This window comes from Sceloporus occidentalis, unplaced genomic scaffold (assembly GCF_023333645.1).
Source record: "Sceloporus occidentalis isolate IW3139 unplaced genomic scaffold, rSceOcc1.0.p SCAF_4, whole genome shotgun sequence".
Lineage (NCBI taxonomy): Eukaryota > Metazoa > Chordata > Lepidosauria > Squamata > Phrynosomatidae > Sceloporus > Sceloporus occidentalis.
In genome coordinates this window covers 14,943,388-14,964,943 of record NW_028316984.1, presented here as the reverse complement: position 1 = coordinate 14,964,943, position 21,556 = coordinate 14,943,388, and positions in this window count along the sequence as shown.

Genomic DNA, 21,556 nt, shown 5'->3' with positions numbered 1-21,556 from the left:
ACTGGGTGACCTAGGGCAAATCACATGCTCATAGCCTCAGAGGATGGCAATGGCAAACTCCCTCTGAAGAAACTTGCCAAGAAGACCCCATGATAGGTTTTGCTTTAGCGTCACCATAAGTCAGAAAGTATTTGAAGGCACAAAATAACAACAACAATAACAACAACAATGAGGTGTAGAAGTTTGACAGCTATCGTTTCTCTTCATTTGAGTTTCATTCTATTAGACTCTTTTTTCCTTTACAGCTCCGGGTTGCAATTATCTATCGCCCTCCTAGTTCTGCTACCCAGTTCCTCTCAGACTTTGAGTCATGGCTGACATTTTTTCTTTCGAATGCAGTCCCCACTTTGATCCTAGGTGACTTTAATATCCACTTCAATGATTCCAATAATCCTATAACGTCTCGCTTTAGCTCTCTCTTAGCTTCTTTTAGCCTTCAACCACATCCCAACTCTTCAACGCATTCTCTCGGTCACTATCTTGACCCAGTTCTTGCTGCATAGTGTGTCATTTCTTACTACCTGGCATTTGACTTTCCTTTATCTGATCATCATTTAATCTCTTTTGTTCTTACTTATACTCCACCTCCTCTCCATACTGTTCAACTCTATTTTCGCAATCTTCAGTCTGTTAATTCTAACCATCTCAGTCAGACCTTGGATTCATCTCTCTCTTCTCTAAATCTTGGGGACTCTGCTGATCCAGCAATGTCTTTATTTAAAGCCACTCTTTCTTCAACCCTTGACAGCTTTGCCCCTATCTCTGTATGTGCGTCTTCTTCTATAACTAGGCCTCACCCCTGGCTTACCCCCATTGTTAGATTTCTCTGGACTTGCTCTCAAGCGGCCGAACGCCTTTGGAAAAAGTTCAGGGAATGGGCTAATTTTATTCATTACAAATTTGTTCTCTCTTCCTTTTCACACACCCTGTCCATGGCAAAACAGTATTATTATAAATGATTGATCTGTGCCAATGAGAAGTATCTGCAGCACTTGTTTTCCACCTTCAACTCTTTGCTTAAACCTCCCTCTCCTCCTGTCTCTTCATCACTCTCTCCTAATCATTTTGCTAACTATTTCATTTCAACGATTACCACTATTCACTCTGGAATAGTCCCTCCCAATGTTTCTTATACTATTAATCTTCTATCGCTCTTGCCTAAAAAAGTTTCTGTGTTTCCTCCTGTTTCTTTGGATGAACTCTCTACACTGCTGAACTCTTCCAAATCTTGGTCTCTTGATCCAATTCCTACTCATCTTCTAATTTCTATAGCTCCCACCTTTCTGCCATCACTTCTCTATATCTTTAATCTCTCTCTCTCTATGGGTTCTTTCCCTATGGTCTTTAAACATGCTTTAGTTTCCCCTGTTCTGAAAAAAACTTCTCTTGACCCCTCTTCTTTGTCTAGCTATTGTCTGATTTCTCTTCTTCTTTTTCTTTCTAAGGTTTTGGAACAGGTCGTTTATTCTTGCTGTCTTGAGTTTCTTGAAGCCAACTCCATTCTTGATCCCTTTCAATCTGGTTTCTGCCCACAGTATTCTGCAGAGACGGCTTTCACTAAGATCTCGGATGATCTTTTACGGGCCAAGGCTAATGGCCTTTACTCTGTTCTCATTCTTCTTGATTTGTCTGTGGCCTTTGACACCGTTGATCACGGTCTTCTAGTTGACATACTTTCTGACCTTGGGTTCTCGGACTCTGTTCTTGACTGGTTTAAATCTTATTTGTCAGATAGATCTTTTGCAGTGGTCACAGGTGGTCAGGCCTCATCCCCTGTTCCCTTATCTGTTAGAGTTCCTCAGGGCTCTGTTTTGGGTCCCCTTTTGTTTTCTTTCTATACATCTAGGAAAACTTATCAGCTCTTTTGGCTTTTCCTATCATCTGTACGCCGATGACACTCAGCTGTGTCTTTCCACCCCTGACCTTTCTCCGGGGCTTGAACAGCAAGTTTCATCTTGTCTTACAGCTATCTCTCAGTGGATATGCCATTGGCGTTTGAAGCTCAATGGAGCTTCTTGTCTTTCCACCTAAGCCCTCTCTCCAATACTCCTTTTCTGTTTCTGTTGACAACATCTCTATTCGACCAGTCCAGGAAGCCCGCAGTCTTGGTTTCATTTTTGTTTCTTCACTGTCATGTATCCCCCAGATCCAGACCACAACCAAGGCCTGTAGATTCTTTCTCAACGATATTGCTAAAATCTGTCCATTTCTTTCAGCCTCTACTGTCAAGACTCTGGTCCACGCTCTGTACATCTTGTGACTATATTATTGTTTTTTTATTCAATTTTTTATAATATTTCCATAAACAAATATCTTCCTACATTCTATTGCATACTATTACATTTTAACACATTATTTTATATACCCCTCAGTGCTCCCCTTCCCCAGAGCCATTTCCATCCTTATATTCTGGAGGTAATCTTCCATCTTCTTTTCTCAATACTTTCTTGACAAATTCTTTCCAGATCCCCTCAAAGTTATTTCTTTTCCATAATCCTTTTTTTAACTTTTAGTTTACATGTCAACTTATCATTAATAGCTAATTTCCAAACCTCTTTGTACCAATCCTCCACTTCTACATCTATTTTCATTTTCCAACACCTTGCTATTATTAATCTTGCTGCTGTAAGCAAATTTGTTACTAAATCTTTTTCTTCTTTTTTCCATTTCTCTGAGTTGTATAACGATAACAATACAATACTCGGTCTTCTATCTATTTTTATATTCATAACGTTTTCTATTTCTAATAACACTTTTTCCCAAAAAATTTGTACATACTTACATTGCCACCACATATGGATATATGACCCGACTTCTTGACAGCCTCTCTTTTTTGGCTCCCTGGAAGAGATGTTATAGCCACAACAGGGCAGCATGATGCTTCCCCTTCCATGCTGTGCTATTTGGGCGCTGCACGAGAGTCTCACCATGATGCCACACTCCATGTACAAGGGTGTGTGGCATCATAGAGTGAAGGAGGTGGAGTCACAGCATCCAGCATGTGGATACTATGCAATGACTCCGCCCAAAGGCCAGCACAAAGTGTCGGACTGTGTTCCCTCATTCTTACTAGCAATACAACTGGAGATTATGCTAAAGAGTTGAAATAATATAATCTGTAAAACAAAAATGACTGGAAAGCAATACCAGTAAGCAGTTGATGATGATGATAGTACATAAGCAGTGGAGGGAGCCAGAAAAGAAGTTAAGGTCCATATGTTGTTATCACATTTGCTCAAAAGAGTATTGAATATGAAATAAAACTTTCCATATCACTTAGAAAATTCTGGGATATTTCTGCAATTGCACAGGAATGTGCAAAATTTCTATTCTCAGAAGTCACCTGTAACAGTAGGTTGCTGGATGAAACCCCATGTCAGTGTGGAATGTGGCTTTGTTCAACTGTGTGTAGGACCTGAGTTTCTTCTCTCTCTCTCTCTTGCATGCACATACACACAGCCATACACAAAGATCACTGACACTCCTATATAATAATAATAATAATTATTATTATTATTATTATTATTATTATTATTATTTATATACCGCTATTCCAAGGATCACAGCGGTGAACAATAAAAGATAAAACAGTTAAAACAACACGAACCCCAACCCCCCCCAGCAGAATTACAACAGTTAAGAACAATTAGCAGTCAACAACAATAAAAATCCACCAGCACCCCAAGCAAATGGCTGTGTAGAGTGGAATACATCGTAAACATCGCCAAGGGGAAAAGAATAACAGACAAGGCTCACGGGGGAAAAGCCTGGCGGAATAAGAAGGTCTTCAAATCCTTCTTAAAAGTATTAAGGGAGGCACTAGTATGGAGCTCATTGGGGAGGGAGTTCCAGAGCTGTGGGGCTGCAACAGAAAAGGCCCTCTGGGATGAAGCATATCTAGCATCTGGAACTCTTAAAAGATGTCTCTCACCCGATCTGAGAGTGCGGGGTGGATTGTATGGGGAGAGGCGGTCCTCCAAGTACTCTGGGCCCAAGCCATTTAGGGCTTTATAGGTGATAACCAACACATTGTATTCGGCCCGGAAGCGAATAGGCAGCCAATGAAGATCTTTAAAAACTGGTGTTATATGGCTGGCCCTGGGACATCCAGTAACCAGCCTAGCAGCCATATTCTGCACTATTTGAAGCTTCCGGGTTTGGTACAAGGGTTGCCCCATGTAAAGCGCATTACAGAAATCTAATCGAGAGGTTACCAGAGCATGTACAACAGTTTCAAGGTCCCCCCGGCCCAGGAAGGGTTGCAGTTGGCGTATCAGCCGAAGCTGATAACAAGTGCTCCTGACCGTCGCATCCACCTGAGCAGTAAGGTGAAGCGACGAGTCCAGAAGCACCCCCAAACTGCGAACCAAGTCCTTCACAGGGAGCGTGACCCCATTTAGGACAGGTGGAAAAATTTCCTTACCCGGGCCAGGAGAGCCAATCACCAGTACTTCCGTTTTCTCTGGATTCAGGCTGAGTCTGTTTTCCCTCATCCAGCCCATTACCGACTCCAAGCAAGCATTAAGAGGAGAGATGCCATCCCTAGTTACTACACAAGCACACTCTATTTCCTCCATTCTTCCTTCCCTCCCTATCTCACATCTACACCTACTGGTCCTTGTTTCTCCATGGATAGAGTTAAACCACAGATTCGGGTACCCTTGTTCCTTTCCATGACTTCTGCCTCCCTGTGTCTAGCAGATTTAGCACTAAAGAAAGCATCCAAGGAGTACAGATCAACTGGGATGGGGAAGGTAAATGTGCTCCTGAGCCTGCTTGCTCTGTGATAAAACAGATGCTGAGGAATATAACATTGTTAGCAAAGATAAATGTGCCAGGGATGTTTTGAATTATATGCTGTGTTACATTTGCTGTTTATTTAATAGGCAGAGAAAGCACACTCCTTCATACGTGCAGCTTTTGTGATGAGGTACTGCACATTTTGAAATATTCCAAAGAGCAGTGAGACTTGATCCTTTCATTCCTTTAGGAGGACAGAACAGTTTTGTTACTGATTTCTATATAAATATGGATAAGGGGAAAGGAAGTTAGCAGGAAGCTTCTGAAAGGAAACCCTGTTTTTACTATGAAGTTCAGCACCACAAGCTCTAATAGTTGATGGCTGGGGAACATGTGGCCTTCCAGGGGTTGTTGGCCCACAATTCCCAGGGCCCCACACCATTGGCTTTTGGGAATTGCAGTCCTACAACATCTGATACTTGGCAAACATTTTTCAACCATTTTAAAATATTATTTCCATATCTAAAGTGTCAAATTCTTGAATTTTCTGGCACAGTAGATTCAATATGGTATAGTTGTTTGAGTATTGGACTACTGCCCTGAAGACCAGGGTTTGAATCCTCACTCAGCCACAGAAACTCACTGGGTGAGCTTTGGAAAGCCACAGTTTCTCAGAAGAAGGCAAAGGCACCCCCCCCCCCAAAGTCCCAGGAAAACCCAACAATAGGGTTGTCTTAGGGTTGCCATAAGTCAGAAACAACTTGGAGGCACACAACAATAAGAATAACAACAACAAAAGCAAACTCTTGGGGAGCCTGAATTTTCTTTGGTCTGTTGGATATGCAGGCATATGGTTGATAATAGAAGGGAGGATGAAATGTATTTATAGCACTTTGGATCCCAGAAACATAATAAAAAGGACAAGGTTGGAAGTAGGTTGTTGTTTTGTTTTGTTTTGTTTTTGGCATGGGTTTAGACGGAAGGAAAAGGACAGAAAGAAGAAAAGATAAAGAAAAGAAAAGAAGGTGTTGTTCTTTCTTTATTTATCTGAACAAAAACAGTCCTGAAGTTCAGGGGGCCTTAAAGATATTTTGGTGAACAAGTGGAAAGAAAATATTCTGAAAGTGCTCCAAGGGTCACTTCATAGACACAGCCTGCCCCTCATTTGTTTATCTAAATGCTGACAAATTGCAGTATTTTAACAACATATCTGTGGTCCTGAACTTCATTTGCATGGTCTGCCCTCTGTCATTGAGCTGATAATGAGTCTAAGCATAAAGCCTTCATTCAGTGCCACAAAGGCGCCTGACAGCCATGAATTCCAAATAGGAGAATTAGGTGTTTTTATGGAAGAAAGTGTCATTGTGCAATCTTGTGCTCCCTCTGTCCCTTTTATCTCCCCTTCTGCTCATTTTCAGTCCCTTCACATCAGCTGTCGCTGCCACTTTCTTGTGTAAATTCACCCTTTTTAAAACTTTTGTTTCAAAAGCTTCAAAATTCAGGTGGCAAACGCTGAAGACTTTCTGCTAGCAATCGTCTTGCTAGCCACTGAAATGCTAGGAAAACCTTTTTTGTTTTATGAATAGGTAAAAATCCACAACCTGAATAATTTTAAAAAACCCACAGTATATATGAAGTTGCACTCCTAGACTCTTGCTATCTCATATCTATTCTCTTACATGCTGCTTGACACAAGAGCCTACTGTTGTGGGAGTTCTTTGAAATAAATGGGGGAGGAGGGCTTTCTCAGTGTTGGACTGTAACAGAAGTATCTGATATGTGGGTTATTTTGTGAGATTAACAGGACTCACAATACAAGTGCACTCTTTCAACTGTGACAGATCATATTAAAACACTTCAGTTATTTCTCTGTAGCATAAAGCAACATACAAAAGTAGGTTTCTCATTGGAAATCTTACTATCTTGTAGGGATGTGGATTTTCCCCATCCCATTATTGCTTTGTGGGTTTGCTTTTCTCTGTCTTTTCATTTTGAATTAGAACATGTGCTGTATGCCAGTGTTTCCATGTCACAGCAGACAACTTACAGATGGATATTACTGAGACACACATACACATCAATGACTCCTCACATGTCAAGATGTTTTAGTCCCTCGAGTCATATTGTGTTGTTGCAGAACGCATCCAGAACTAGCTCTATCATGTAGATGTTTTGTAGCATTGTCTCTTGAACACTTGTAAACAATTTCTTCAAATTTCAGCAGCTTACAATGTTTTGTTTTTTTAACAACAACAACAGCAACAACAACAAGGGAACAATTTCTTAAGAAATCTTTTGATTTTTGCCCTTTGAGCATGCCTATTCAAGTTTTGCTTTGTTTTTGTACCAACCATTGCAGTATATTAGGGCAATACTGATGTTTTTGACTAAACATGATGACGCAAGCAGAGGTGATATCTGATCAGTTAGTTGGTACCATTCAGGAGAAGTAAAAATTTATTCATTTGTAAGGACACTGGAATTCTTATTCAAGTTAGGAAATGCAATAAATATATATTATACCCTAATTCTTAATTCACCCTTAAACATGACCCCAACCGTCAATATATTGGAATTCGCACTGGGGTCACAAATATTCCCACAATTCTCATCATGTATGGTTATTATTATTATTATTATTAATCCTAGTTGAGATGGTTAAATCACCACAGAAGAAATATTTATGTGAATATCCAGTCATTGTATCATAATATAACTTTTGGTGCTGTGATTTAATTAAAAGTGTGTATGCTGCTAATGTAGTCTGTAAGAAATAGAGGATGCAAATTGTATTCTTGAAACTGAACTTGCACTGTCATCTAGTTTCTAAGAATTAAAAATGAAATGATGATGAACGTTGTGGAAACCAGTTTGGATAAGTCAGAATCCATAATTCTGTGGAGAAATTAGCATGGGGGAAAATTCATGGACATGCCTAAAGTGTCACCTAAAGCTTTCAAAATTTGAGCTGCTTTTTAAGGATAAAACTGAAATATCACTATCATAAGCTTCCGATGTTGTTGACAGCTAGCTATTCCACAGAGTATTTACGACAGCGGGCATGTTGCTTTTCATTAGCACATACATGGCTCTTGATACCAGCTTGCTGATAATGAAAAATATAGTACTTGTTTGATTTTAAGATGTACCAGCTGCCAAATAATTTTTTAACCAAGGTTAGATGAATCTATTGCTCACCCATCTCATGTGTGTTACATTTTGTTTCATGCCTTTAAAACTCTACATGACAAACCACTTTTAAATACATATTTATATATTTTAAACATGTATTGTCTCACAATATGCATTTCTCAATGTATTTCCTCATTTTTTTTTCAAAATATGCATAGGAAAACATGCATTTTCATATCTTAAGTATATATTATTTCAAACAAGACATCTCTGAACATATTTCCTTTCAACAGGTGTAGTTTAAATATATCTTGATAGATATTTCCAGCCACGAATTGTGTGACAATTACAATTTGGTCTTGCTCCTTTTTTAGACTACAGTTCCTCAAGTGGTAATGCGGGGTAGAGGATTCTGGGGATTGGGGACACAAAAGTCATCCCAAATGGTCAAACTATTCAGAAAGAGGAATAAGTGATGGATAAATATCTTCAGATCCACACTTTATCCTGAAAGCTGCAGATCCAGCAAATTCTTAGTGGGATTTGCAAAAACTGAAATCTCCAACTATTTAGGCCAAAGTAAGTAAGAAGAATCTTCTTATTAGGTCTGGGGTGTATCACTTTAGAGAGTAGATGAGAATTACAAAACTGAATGTAAAACTCCTTCCACACAGGCAATGACAAATTTGGGAGAAGGTTTCATGCCTCTTTCTCTTTGACAGATCAGTTTTGTATGTGGAGAGAATTGCTCAGCTAAGGGAAGCATGTGAACCAAGTCCCTCTCCTGACAAACACCAGTCTTTGAAGGCATAGCCCGAGACTGGTATGAATGTATGGGGTTTTGAATATTCAGCTGAAAAAGGGAGATAAAAGAGTAAACAAGAAAAAGTGATTTCAAGGATGAAAATGGTAAAACTGGGTGAAAAGGTTGGTTGACAGCAGTCTTACTTACTTTTCTTCCCCGCCCCCTTCCTTCCTCTATTTTTAGCAGTGTCATCTATTGTCTATGGCCACCATTTTCCTATAAACCTGTCACAGACTTTGAAGAAACCTAGAATATTCCTGGGGGGGAGGAAGGTGGCCACCAGCACCACAAAGTCAGGGAGGAGCAGGAGTATCTCAAGTGCATGTGTATGCCATCAATGTGTGCTCTTGACCAAATGGCCAAGAATTACTGTATGCCTAAAGCATGGTATTCACCATCTGGTAAGAAAACGGGCTGGATTTCATACAGATTCAATAGTCTTGCCACAGTTTTGCAAATTGTGAGATATCATTTCACCCAGGCTTTGTAGATCTCAGACACAGGTTCACCACCTCACTGAGGCAGACTAGGCACCTCTGGGGCATAGGCTGCATCAGCACTGCAGAAATAATCCAGATTGACACTTCTTTTACTGCCATGGTTCAATGCTATGGAATCTTGAGAAGTGTAGTTTGTTGTGGCACCAGAGGTCTCTGAGAGAGAAGGCTATATGTCTCACTAAAGTACAGTTCCCAGAATTCCCTAGCATTGAGCCATGACAGTTAAAGTGGAGTCAATTACAGGCATGGGAGGGATTACTTCTGCCATGAGGAAAACTTTTTTCTTTAGACCATAAATCCAAGATTTAATTCTGGAAGCTGTAGTCCCTCAAAGTATATTTACCAAGCTCTGGTTTTATGGAATTTTGCAATGCCTATCCAACTCAGGGATGAAAAATGCAACAAGTAGTGTAGTGTGTCTGTCTTAACGGGTTTTTAAACTCTAACTAGTGCCGAGTACAAAAAGTTTAGCCAAAACTCCATTTTTAGGGGCTGAGTTTAAAGTAGGATTTGCTTGCAAAAGGGGAGGGCAGGGACTACTCACTATGCAAGGTGAAAGAATGTGCCCACATCAGATAACATCCTCTTAATCATAATCAAGCCAGTGAAAAGTGTGTTTGTTAAAGGGAGGAAAAACAGTGCACTGAAAACCCTTTGGTGGCAAGCACCATGTCAGAAGACATGAAGTGCAATTTTGCATATACAAATCTCCCCTGTGTGCAAGAGTATTAAACACCCTTTTTTCAAGATGACAAAGAGGAAAAAATGGTTTGCACTCAAAATGAAACTTGAAACCAAAAGTTTAATTGCACATGATTCTCACAGTCAAGTTACTGTAACTTGTGAGAATACTTTTTATTCTCGATACCATCATAATTGCTTTTTAGATAGATTTCTATCTGAAGTTCTTATCCGCATTGTTTTCAATTGTGCTGAATTTTATTATTGTGTGTGACTGGATCATCATCTTGTCAAAACCAAATCAATAAAGAATGAATAGAATAGTATGTAAGCTATATCTAAAATCAGAACACAGGAGCAAAGGCAGTTTAGGAATGCTAACTATGCTAACACCTCTCCCATTCTCCTATTTCTATCCACCTCCACCCTGCATCTGATAAGAAGTAAAATGAACATTTTGTTTAATTGTATGAAATCTTTCAATTACATTTTATATCTTTTGTTTCAAATAATGGGGGAAGAATCTAATGCAAACTTTGAAACATTCGTTTCAAAATGGTAGCTAACTGCTCAGTCATCAGAAATGCCGACACTTTCCTGGAATGTTACATTTGCACTGTTTGAATTTCCCATGTTTGAAATCTCTTCCAAATCGATGAATGAATGAGCTAGATTTGTACCAAAGTAAGGACACAAAGACCCTTTGCTCTGAGAACAAATCATGGGACCCTTTCACACTACCCAATTATACCATTATGATTCTTCCCTAAATGTCAAGGCTGAATTCTGTGTAGTCCTAGGATTTGTAGTTTGGCAAGAGACACCAGAAGAACTCTATGGCAGAGATTTATAAATGTCCTAAATGTCCTAAAACTGCAAATCCCGGAATTCCATAGGAGGCAGCCATAGCAGATGAAAAGGAATCATAGTAGTATAACTTATTACTGTAAAAGTAAAACACATGGTTTTAACTGGTTAAAGCACATACAGCACCATTCATAAAATAATTTGTCAGTGGTTTCTAACATCATGTTGAGGTCTACCTCTTTTTTTGCAGTTTTCTTTTCTATATCCTAATGTGGAGATGCGGGAGAAATTTTCACACACATCTTTGACAGTTCTCTAATCAAAATGCGTGGAAAAATGTGCATGGACTATTAAAAACACACACACTAGAGGAAATTGCTTGTCAAAAATATATCCGTTAAGGAAAATAGCATATAAAACAAGCAATTAAAATAAATGCATGCACATTTTGAAGTAGAACTCTTAGGGGGAAATTGTAAACCGGTGCAGAAATGGGCCAAAGGGAACATATCCTTCAAAACAATTTGACAGCTCCAAAAAGTGAAACAAACAGGTGTGTTCATTCCTATCCCTGTGGCAGCAGGTGGTCTTCCAGGTCTCTGGGGTGTCAAATCCATTCCAGGCTTTACTCTGAATTTCAATGGAGCTATCCAAGATGCCAAACTCTATCCTGCCAATGATTTCAGCACTTGGGATAGCTCCTTATAAACTGAGGCTAAAACCAAAACAAATTAACTACCCCACTGACCTGGTAGCTACCAGCTGTCACTGACCTCCTAACCAATCCTAGCATGTGACACAAAGTGGCATGTGAAGATTCAGAAACTGTCCCCAAGTCAATAAAATAAAAAAGGTGGGTCAGGAAAGAAACACAGTGCCAGAAGATAGAGTTCCTGTAAGCCTATGTGGGTCTATTGCTTTTTCCAACTCCAGAAAGGATTGGAACTAAACAAAATCTGAACCACCACCCAAGAGGCACTTCACCCTAGGGATGTAAATCTTAACTTGTTTTGTTCTTGTGTTTAAAAAAAGTTTGCCTCACAGAAAAATTGCACATTGGGGACATGTACATTCCTGTAAATGTGCAAAATTCGAAACACCTGTAACTGCTGCCTTGCTGCACACAGTATTAATAAGCAGTAACATAGGATGAGTTGGTTGCATCTTTAGGAGCAACTAAATTGTATTTTTGTTGTTGTTTTTTTTTGTTTGTTTATTTGTTTGCTGTGTATTTGTGCTTTGCTTCACAAAGAAAAAATGTGGAGTTAAAATGTACCCACAAAGCACAAACAGAATGTCCAGACACACCATGCATGGGTTTTTATCAACATACGGTGGTCATAGACATTGAAGGCAGCATAAGTGGAGTTATGCATGTGGGACTGTTGTGCATGCAATCATGCGTTAAAATACATAGAATAATGTGTGAACGTGCACTGGATTTATGCATTGCTTTTGTGCACCTCACATTGCAGTCATGCAGGGGTTGTTAGCCATGCACATTGATCATTAATCCACATATGGTCTGTTACACTGCTATTTAGTATGATGGTTATGTAACATAACTGAAATGACAGATATTTATGCTATGTTGAATCAGTGTAGGATCTCAGCTTTTTCTCCTTTAAAGACATCCTCCATTTCCAGACTCCTTCACCCCAAATATAAACAGTGTCATGGAAAGTGATGATCTTAACAGAGAGAATAAGTGAGAAAAAGTGAGAGGTGGTGAAGATCTTAATTTATTATCAATGCCTTTCTCTCCCTCTCTCTCTTTCTAGAACCTAGGACTAGAGTGGAAATTGAGAAACTCACAGATGGCAGGCCATGTATCACTCACACATTCAACCAGAAACATACAGCAGGAAGTGACTTGTTGCATATGGATGTATATAGACAACTTCTTGAGAAGTTGTGGCTGTTCAGGAGCAAAGAAAGATAGACACAAGGAGGATCGGGTTTGGAATCTGTTAGTGAAAGGGAAAGGAATGGGGAAGCCAAAGAGGAGCCCTCTGGAGTCAGGAAAAACACAAGTGACATTGGGTGATTATCCATACATCTATCCCAGCTTTCATTCGACTGGGGACTCAAGGAGCCTTACAAAAATGTTAAAATAAGAAAACGTACTACATCTTAGACTACAAGTCCTGTTGAGGGAGTGCAGTGGTGAGATGACAGATAGCAATCTCATCCAACCTCTGTGAACCCAAAAGCAAGAGTTGCTAAATTGAATAACAAACAAATCACGCATTGATGAATAATAACAATAATAATACAGCGCACCCATGTCATATGCAGCTTTAACCTTACAAGGAAGGCTAAGCTGCCGGGCGATGAATGCTGCATGCGCTGCACTGAACGCAGAAGCGCTCCCCCATTGCAGCGAATGGGGTTTGAACTTAAATGTTTTTCCCCATACGCGGAGGGATCTGGAATGGATCCCCGCGTATGCAGAGGGCCCACTGTAATAATAATATAATTTATTTATAGCCCCCCTATTCCAGAAGGAATCAAGGAAAGTTACAAGGAGAAAAACAATAAAATACAATAAACATAAAATATACATTTAAAAATAATCCCCTCCTCTAACTCACATCCCAGTCATAAAAAACAAAACAATATAAAATAACTTACAATATAGGCTAAAAAATATAAGCTAAAATTAAGGTAAAAAATTAGAGCAAAAGCATCTGTGTTCATGGGGTAGACGGGGCTATCCGTATCAAAACAGTAAGACAATAAAGGGGAAGGCTAATCTGGAAAGGCCTGCCGGATCCCTCTTAACAGTCTTTTTAAAGGCTGCTAGGGTGGTAATGTGATGGATTTCCTCTAGGAGGTCATTCCATAGCCTAGGAGTGGCAGATGAGAAGGCCCTCCGGGTTACCACAGCCAGTCTGGTCTTTTTAGGCTGCAGCAAATTCTTCCCAGAGAGCCTTAATGTGTGGGGAGGATTGTGTGGAAGAAGGCGCTCCCCACCATGTAGGGCTTTATAGGTAATAACCAACACCTTGTACCATGCCCAGAAACTAATTGGCAGCCAGTGAAGGGATTTCAAGACAGGTGTTATATGGTCGGTTCCAGATGTACCTGCGACCAATCTGGCTGCCATATTTTGTACCAATTGAAGTTTCCGAACTTGGCACAAGAGTAGCCCCATGTAGAGCGTGTTGCAGAAGTCCAATCAAGACGTTACCAGTGCACGCACCACTGTTTCTAGGTCACCCAGTTCCAGGAAGTCACAGGCTATCTCATTTAAAAGTTAGTGAGGAGAGGAAAATGTAGTCCTGTTGTTGCTGTGCTATGTGGCTGCCCCACAGTGTATGTCTGTGGTACATTCAAGAAGTAGACTCTGACTCAAAAAAAACACCCCTTTTTAATGTTTGGTAAACAGTGACATTGGGTGGAGGATTATTGGACTGAATTCCATGAGTAGAAACACAATTCTTTTCTGTTTAGGACGAGGTTTTGCCCCGAAGGATACAATTTTCTTTACATGGATCATAGTGGGAAGACTGTATGGAAAACAAGTCTCCCTCCCTCCCTCCCTCCCACTCTCCCTCCCATGCCTGTAAAAATGCCCACAAATCACAAACAGAATGTCCAGACACACCATGTATAAGTTTTATCAATTCCCTTTACTATTTGTATACATGGACCAAATCTCTGTTGTCACCTTAGGGTATTTTATTGTCCCACTGATACAGTAACTGGTTGACTTTTTTCATTAATCTGGTTTATGAGGACTGAATGAACTCTAAAGTTTGTAGAGGAAAAGGATGCAAGTTGAATTACATGCATTTCAGGTCCTGATGGTACAAATCTGTCTTGGCACTGACAAGTTAAGGGTCATGTTGATTGATTCATTTTCTTATTCTTCAAGTTTAGAAAGGAGAAAAAAAACTATTACAAGTCTAAGTATGACTTTCCTTACACTGAAACAGACAATCTGGATATAGGTTAGGAAGGAGGGTAAAGAGCCACTTGGTGGCACTGAAGAATATGTAGCATGTGTGAGGCTATTAAAACATATCTTGTTCCCTACAGTCCACCTTCTGGAAACTATCCCAGAATGTATTCTGGCCCACATCTGAATCTCATAGGCCCTGTCCACATTACAAGTTGAGGTAATCCAGGCCTGTCTCCAGATTTTTCTTGATCCTAGTAATGAGAATGTGGGATTTCCTCAGCTCCTGCATCCTGGAAAAGGACAACAAGGCTATGGCAAAAAGAGGTAATAAAGCAGATGATAATAGAATTTGCAACAAACCTTACTTCATAATTATCCTCTTAAGCGATGTGCCAAAAGGACCTTACTAGAAGGACTTTTATGACAATTCTTAAACTGTTTAATGAAGAGGGTGTATGCTGTTGAGAGCAGCTTCAGATTTCACTACTATATGTGTAGGAGAGTAAATTTTGGCACCAAGCAGTGAGTGACTTCACAAGCCAGTGCTGAGTTTTAGAGGATATTAGAATTCCAGCAGGTAATTGTCCTTGGAAAACTTTATTAAGGAGAAAACACGACTTTATTACTTGGGTTCAGTCATAAGGAAACCACAGATGGGTCCTGGTACCTCTGTTAAGGGGGTAGAGGATGTGGGTAATAAAGGGAAATGTTGCCATAAGCTACTCCCTTTTCTTTTCTTTTCTTTTCTTTTCTTTTCTCTTTTCTTTTTCCTTTTTTTATTGTTTCATATTTTGTAAACAAGTCCATCTGGAACTACTAAACTTTTCCAAGCCCAACCAGGCCTTTGCCACCTCCACACACCCTGGCCGGCCTGAAAGAGTTCCAGCTGCAACCATTGCGTTCCATTGCTCGGCAGTGTTGAGATGTGATCACACCATCTCTAGGCCAAAAGAGAACACAACCACTCACTCTGAGTCATTACATAAGCCGTACTATATGATTTATTAAACCACAAAAATAAAGGTTACATTAACACCATGAGTCCAACTCAAAGCCACAGAAGGAGCAATGTCCAAAGTTAAGAGTGGGACTCCCTACTTCCTGGATTTCGCCTTTCTTGTATTTTCTTACATAAGCTCTGATATCGTCCTGTATTCGGAGATCCCTATAGTGTATTGAGCTGAGATAAAGACATAGTGAAGATGTAGCATGAAAACATGGGATAGTTTGCTTTGCTCTAAGTAACTTGCAGTAAAATCTAACTTAAAAGTTTAATGATGTCATTTTTCTGGATTCATGATGTAAGATGTATCATATTCTGTTTCTGGATTCATAATGTAAGTCTATCCAATTCAGATTCTAATATCTCACTTATTCCCATGAAATACATACATACACACTTTTCTGTAGCAATTGCCTCCCTAAGTCTACTGATGTCATATGGATCAACAAATATATTTCTTTAGCTTCCTATAACTTTCATTTTTTTCAAGCACCAGTTCATTCTGTCTTATTTGCTGATTCAGCATATAGATACTTTTTAAGTGCACATACACACACATTGTACACATTTTCATGTGCTTGAAAAATCATTAAAATGTCAATAAGCAATTCTCTCTAATGCATGTATTTTTGGCAAGCACCTCTCCCCTAAGAGATGCCTTTTTACATATGTTCCCGTTTTCCCAAATGTTTCCAAATGTTCCAATATTCAGGTGCAATTTCCTCTAAAATATGCATTTTTGTACATATATTTTGATTAACCAACTTGATTGCAGAATCCAAGGAAACAAAAAAATAATTGCATTCCGGTTGATTTATTGGTTTGGGAAATACAAATTAATCTTGTTTACTTTAAAAGGTGAGGCAAACTAATTCCCCCCCCCCCCTCCCCATTCCCTTCTGGTACTTCTTTCTTATTCATGTGTAGTGACATTTTGACGATATAAGTACAAACAGCCACTCTCAGGTGAAGGTTGAAAATATTTCGGTGAACATATCAGGACTTTTTTTAATGTTTCTTATACTTTTTTTTCTCAAGGAATTTAATTTTCATTTATCTCCCCTACCAACCCACACAAATGTGGGGTATTCAGCAATCCACCAGGGTAAAAAGGCTCCAGGGTTCAGGTCCATTCCTGCCTTGTCCATAAATTAAACTCCAAAGAGATTGGAAGTCCACTTTGGTTTCCTCACAATTCTTTTCTGGGCTGAAACAATATGCAGGAGAGCTATACTTTGTTTTAAAAGTCTATTTGCTACCCCTGAAGACTTCAAAGAATGGCACTTCTCCCTTTTTTGCTAATTTTGTCCAGAATACTGGGGAGTAGAAACGGGGAATATATTTGAAGAAATAGTAAAAATGTATTTCTTAAGTGTTGAGAAACCTTGATGAGACATACATTGGACAGGTGAGTATCTTTGTAGTTTATCATATTGTACACAACCCGCATATGTGGTTCTTTTGCATAGAAACCAGGATTTTTTGCACCAAACCAAAATTGATAAAAATTACTTATTGCTTCCTTCAATAAGAAAATTAGGAAATAATTGTTTCTAGTGGGGATGCAGTCTCCAGTGGCTATGCTAATAAGCAAGAGGTCTGCATGTGATCTGTGGGCTAGATGTTACCCATTCCTGATATATGCTCACTCATTGCTACATACAAGGTGCTGGTTTGGTAAAGAGGGCAGACAGAGAAAAATCAGTTCCGCTTCACCTTGACTCTCTTCAAGTGAACAGTTGCCAAAGCACCTCTTGTGGCTTTGTAGCCCAGTCCCAATTGGAGGGGTGATGCTGAGGTATATGAGCAGCAAGCAGTGAAGTGGTGAATGCTGAAGTGCAGGCATCTGGTCATGATAATCCCCATAGAATCTCCTGTTTGCCGAAGAGCTGCAAAAAGCAGGCAGCTGTGTTGATCTATATCAACAAGCCAATTATGGCCAAGTTCATTTCCAAAAGAGATGAATCTTTTGTACCACTACAGGTCTTCATTGCCCATTGAAGATCAAGGTAATCCTGGAACCAAACCCCAGCTAATACTAAGGGCCTACTGTACTTTGGATTACAACAGGGATAGTTCATTGTTCCTACATTGTTCCTAGGAAAACCTGCTTCCCCTACAGCTGCTCTGAGGATTGTAGTTAAATTGAGATGGAACAAAGAACTCCAAGGGGATTGCAGATGCCATCCATGTCCCTGCTAATGAAAATGTCCAGGGGCTTTAACCCTGAGAGCCCCAATTCCACTATACCATTGAGCACAAGGCTCAATGGTATAGTGCAATAGTTGCTACAGTGCTTTACTTAAATTATTGCCATGGTGTATACATGGCAATAATCTAAGTTTTCTGGACAATGCCAGGATACTTGTGAGTATTGTGCCATGTTTAGTTAAGCAGAAGTAAAGGTATGCAGTCAAAGATGAGCTAATTATTGTTTTGCTGTGTACGACAAGTTGTGGACACCAAGTACCATACAATGTCTTGATCCCTGGATTAAAGAGATATTATTGTTTCTCAAGGTTACAAGCTCATGAAGATTAGCCAACTACAAGCAGTTGTAAAAACTAAATAGTTAAAAGTGGTGGTTTTTTTGTTGTTGTTTAAATTCACTGCTCAGTATGACTCTCCGCACTCTGTCATATAACTATTTATTTATTATATTTATTTGTTTTAAACATTTGTGCCCTGTCTCCATGTCATAAACTCTCGGGAAAGCATACAGTAAAACCACTTTAAATAATTTAAAACTAGAGCAATAACATTTTAAACCAATAAAAATAATTTAAACATTCTGAACATATATTGAGCAACTGGATGATTTAAAAAGTTAGGGATTAAACAATCAAAAACCATTTATATAGAATGATTTCTATAAAACCATTAGGCTCCAAAGAGTTTTATAAAAAGCCACATGTTAACTTGGTGTCAAACTAAAATCAAGGTCAGTGCCAATTGGGTCTCCCAAAAGAGGGCATTCTACAACCAGGGTGCCACAGTGGCAAAAAAATAATAATAATAACTCTCTCATGCCTTTACATAATATATTGATTCCACTGGCAAGACAAAAAGGAGAGCCCCTTCAGCAAATCTCAGTCCTTGGGTAGGCATATATAGGGAGAGATATACCTTCAAATAAGTACTGTAGTCATTGTACACATACAGATTCAATTGCCCTTATTCTAAAATCTTGATGTGTTTTGGATTTTGGATTTTTTTTTGGGGGGGGGGGAATCTTGGAATATTTGCATATATATAATTTTTTATCTTGATGATGAGACATAAGTCTAAACATGAAATTAACTCATGTTTCATACACAGCTTACACGCATAACCTGACAGTAATTTTAAACATAATATTTTTCATAATTTTGTGCATGAAACAAAGTTTGCATACATTGAACCATCAGAAAGCAAAGGTGTCACTATCTCAGCCACCCATGTGGACAACTTTGGATTTTGGAGTATTTGAGCTTTTATAATTACAGATAAGGGAGACTCAACCTGTATTATATGATGTACCCAAATATCTACTTTATGTGATGGGCTTTAGCTTAAGGAAATGTCACCAAGAACAAATTACAACTTTTTGCACTGGCTCAAACATATGGCCATCGTGAAAATAATAATGGTACATTCCTTCAAGCATGCAAGGGGCTCAGAAAGCATCTATTCAAATAAAAGAAGGGGGGAAAGGTAAAAAGAGAGACAGCGCAACAGCTGGTGATAGGGGCTTTAAAAGGGTTGTCCTTTGGGATTTCAACAAGTGAAAAGGCTTAGCAATCCTCAGAGGGCAGCCTTTTCAAAGCCAGGTGGCCAGTTTGCTCCTTCATCCCAGCCTCTATTTATCGGAAGGTTTTGGGGTGTTACCTGAGCCTTTTGGATAAACAAGGTTGCTTTGTGTGCTGATTGTTCTTGGGAGAGAATACAGAAGTCCTTTGAAGTCCTCGCAGCCCATTGTGAGTCTCCAACAGGGCCTGCCAGTGTCTTTCCAGGCTCAGGAATAGCTCTCACACAGTGGTTTTTCCTTTTTCATAACTCCTCTATCTACTGTAGAGTTACTAGTTTACACCAAGAGAATTCACACCACCAGATTAAGCAGCAGGTGTTTATATGTTTTGTTCAGTTTCCCTCCCCTCTTTTCTATTGCATTGACTTGTATCGTGGAAGCATCAGCAGTTTCCCTCACAGGCTAAAATACTACAGACAGCCAAAATAAAGCTGCTTCGAGTCACTTTGGAGGTATGGTATTTCAATGATGCATGAGTCCTAAGAGTCTGGAAGCTTCACCAAAGCTGCATTCCAGTCCTTAGGATTGGAGTGTGGCTTTGGTGTGGCCTTTGGACTCTTAGGATGCATGTATCATTGAAATACCTTACCTCCAAAGTGACTCGAAGCAGCTTTATTTTGGCTGTCTGTAACAGGCATGGAGGAGATGGCCATGTAACACAGGCCCCTTTAGCCCCAACCAAATGTTGAAAACACATGAAAGCATGGCAAATCTGGTGCAACCTTTCTTATACTGCAACAAACGAATCTCTGGATTTGACCTCCCTCCAAGAGTCCAGCTGAAATGATTTCTTTATTGCAAATGTGGAAAGTGCGGACAATAGCAGAAGACCACTGCTTCAAACACACATAAAGATAGGGCTCACATAATTTGGATACATTAACCAGAGTGCTTCCTCTTTCTGTAAACACACAAGCAATATCACTGACTTTGACAAGTATAGTTCTGTGGAGAGGGAAACTGAATATTGCTGTATGCAAAGAGAAACTGTTGACCATGAGACCAACCATCACCTACATATGCTTTATGTGTAGTTTAGGTGTGGAAAGAATTCTCCTAAATATTCATATCCCAGACAACAAGGGACACAAATGTAAAGAAATCCCAAAGAGGAAAACCATCGATGAATGAGACTATTTATGATTTGGGACTTGTCCTGTGTGAAAACACACATAGGAGCTTATCACACTCACATTTAACCCAACTGACAGTATGCAGCCAAGATGTGGAATGCAGTCGTGAATTATTGCATGGGATTCTCTGCTGATTCCGCTGGGCAAGTACAGCTCAGTTGCATCCCAGGTCCCAGGTGTGCTCCAGAGGCTGCTTTTCAAAGCTGGGAGCTTATTGACTTTGAAAAGTGGCCTCTGGAGAGTGCCTGGGAGCCGGGCTGCACTCACCCAGTGGAATTGACAGCAAGTTACGTGCAATAATGCCCAGCTGCATCCCTTTAGGGTGACGTCAGGTTAAATGTGTGAGCGATAAGCTCTATAGATGCGACTTTCTTTGTACAGAAAATGGTATTTTCTAAACTGATTTTTTTACAGAATAAATTGTGAACTGAAAATTTCCCTTGAAAAATCACTCCACTTTTTGGGAAACTTTCTTGCAGTGGGAAGGAAAATAGATATATTATTTGTTCTTGCCCATGAGAATGCCATTCATGAAGATTTACACCCCTGATGTAGATAGAAATCTAGGCCATCTCTGCACAGTATGCCTCAGTGATAAAGTCTCAAGGTTTCAACCTCAGCCCCAGTGTTAAAGTCTGCAGGTACTAACAACTCAGACAGGTGAGTCAAGTATTCATGTGAGTCGAGCAATAGGAAAGGATGTGGATTGACTCTTCTCTCCTTTTCATAATGAAAAATTCAGTTTCACAAGTAAACAAGCCCATAAAGAAAAGTAGGTATGAAGGTACAAATCCAGAAGGTCAGTAGGTGCTGTATTATGTTGCACAGTGTATTACATGGACAGCCAGAGCTTTATGATAAGATACATGTTATAGAGTACAAGGGACTTTCTAGTCCACCCCCCTGCAGGAATATACAACTAAACTGAAAGATGTCCAACCAGCCTCTGTTTAAAAACCTCCAAAGAAGGAGAGTCTATGACCTTCCACAGCTGTCTGTTCCATTCTCAACCAGCTTTTATGGTCAAGAGGTTTTTCCTAATGTTTACGTGGGATCTTTTC